Raw genomic sequence first — 2867 nt, forward strand, 5'->3', positions numbered from 1 at the left:
GCAGGGTTTAACAAAATTTCAAAAGAATAGCTTGTCGTTCCATTGATCCAATTATAGAATAACAAATTAGCTTGTAGTAAAATTTTGAACATCAGAAGCACTAGTTTCCAAAAGCTTTATCTATTGGAAACAAAGGCAACATCAATAATAAAAATAATTAAAATAATACAAATAATCATATCAGGGGAAAAACAAAGTATAATAACAATCAGGGAACTGTGTGTTTCGTCACACATTTCACGACCCAGAAATATAAAATTAACATTATGTCAGATGTGGATGGATACTGATACCGAAGCTAATTTTCAACTTTAAGCCAAATGTCCGTCAAGCAGATTCAGTTCCATTCACGGCCTACATACTCCGCCACAACTCTTCATCTCAGGAACTGAGAGAGAGAGGTTATCTATCTTGAGGTTATCTTGAGATGATTTCGGGGCTTTAGTGTCCCCGCGGCCCGGTCCTCGACCAGGCCTCCACCCCCAGGAAGCAGCCCGTGACAGCTGACTAACTCCTAGGTACCTATTTACTGCTAGGTAACAGGAGCATCAAAGTGAAAGAAACTCTGCCCATTGTTTCTCGCCAGCTCTCGGGATCGAACCCGGGTCCACAGGAGCACGTGTCCAGTGTTCTGTCCGCTCAGCCACCGGCTCCTCAGGGCAAATAAAACAACCTAGCGTCCCTAGCCGAAGACTGCACTTATGAAGAACATGTCAAAAGGAGCGAACTGTATGTAATAGATGAGGATAATGTGTTAACATATGTCGTAAATATGTACCACATACACCGAGGATCAGATTTTGAGAGGTATATTGCGACTACTGCACGAGAAGCCACCTCATAAAAACTAATTGTGGTTGGACTTGGCCTCCACATAAGGTCATCTCTTGTGAATGAGAGATAATTAAGGGACAATGCACCCAACTGATCGCGTGTCAAAGGGGCATTTGTTAAAGTTCTTTGTTAATAAAGATGGCTAATGAGTAATATACGGCGCCTGCCACTTGCTGGTAATATGCACAATAAATTTTATCCAGGAGAAAGCACTCTGTGTCAACAGTAGCTTAGGGTAATTGGATATTGGCTAAACAGATCACTGATGGCGTATAAGAATATCCATGGGTTATATAATGAGCACATTGGGGCAGCATTACAGAATATCCATGGGTTATATAATGAGCACATTGGGGCAGCATTACAGAATATTCATGGGTTATATAATGAGCACATTGGGGCAGCATTACAGAATATCCATGGGTTATATAATGAGCACATTGGGGCAGCATTACAGAATATCCATGGGTTATATAATGAGCACATTGGGACAGCATTACAGAATATCCATGGGTTATATAATGAGCACATTGAGACAGCATTACAGAATATCCATGGGTTATATAATGAGCACATTGGGGCAGCATTACAGAATATCCATGGGTTATATAATGAGCACATAGGGGCAGCATTACAGAATATCCATGGGTTATATAATGAGCACATTGGGGCAGCATTACAGAATATCCATGGGTTATATAATGAGCACATTGGGGCAGCATTACACCCCAGTCATTATGCACATAACTTTTCTTCTGCTTCAGTGATGTTGGTTTTGGTTGCTGTAACGTTATTTTCTGGTTTGTACAACATTGCTTTAATTGCTGGAGGGTTGGTTTGGTTACTGCAACGTCGTTTTATCGTTTATGCAGCATTGTTCTAGTTGCTGGAGGATTGGTTAGGTTGATGTAATGTTGGTTTTATTGATACAACCTTGTTTTAGTTGTTTCAGTGTTGTCAAAACTGCAATTTTCTGTTATTCTTAAGCATAGAACTCTGAAAACGTTGTAATAAGGTTGCGTGTTTGGAGGGTACAAGTTCCTTAAATTGGCTTGCTATAAACCCAGCCATCTGTGAGTTGCAGCTGATGCTGATACTCTGAGCTTCTTGAAGCAATAATAATACTAATCTTACAGTATAAAATGCCTCAAATACAGCAATATCTTCCAGGCATAAAATGCAAGTGAATTTGTATACGCAATTAGAATAGAAACCCCCGCAAACTGGTGTCTCCAACCACTCTCCATATCAACACACATTTCGAACACCTGTAAATACACATATTCAATCAAAAAAAGAGTGAACACGCACAGTACCAGACTTGGACAAGCGGGATAATCAATATAACAGAGGGCAATATTTCTTCAGCCAAGCCACGGTCACTACCGCCCAGGCAGAAGTTTAACAATAGCTTCATTACTTTCAGTATGAGAGCAGACCTCCCAGCCTGTCTTACACCCGCCTCGCCACAGCACCTTGGATCCGTCGCTACTGTCTACTTCAGCTACCGAATCCATTTGGCAGATCTGGCCATGTCCCACTAATCGTCTGTAATACAGCGTTATCAGACAGTGATTGGGCTAATAACGCAGCCTCTGGGACGCAAATGGCACGCTATGAGGACAATTAAATGTTTTGAGATGTTGAACTACTGAGGACTGGCGCTGATAAAGCAAGTTAGAGAACACTGATTGCCAGTAGCCGTGTGAGCCCTTGAGATGAGCTGGGGGATGCAATTTGCTGCTCATCTGCCACTAACTCAGCTTCACCAAGATGTGTTATGTAGCCAAATTACAGGGCAGCATGCAAAGTAGCTTGTGCTCCAAGGCATTCAATAAAAAAAACGAAAATATGCGATAAAATTCCAGTAACATACAATGATGGAGGCTATATTTAGGTATTTTTTAATATATATGTGAATTGATGTTTAGAAACCTGTGTTGGATTTACGAGTCAATTCATTGTATGCGGCTTCATCAACTCTCTACACAAGAAAATATTATGTGTTACCACCATATTAATGAGCATATTAT

The sequence above is a fragment of the Procambarus clarkii genome, chromosome 90, assembly GCF_040958095.1.
Source record: "Procambarus clarkii isolate CNS0578487 chromosome 90, FALCON_Pclarkii_2.0, whole genome shotgun sequence".
NCBI classification, from domain to species: domain Eukaryota; kingdom Metazoa; phylum Arthropoda; class Malacostraca; order Decapoda; family Cambaridae; genus Procambarus; species Procambarus clarkii.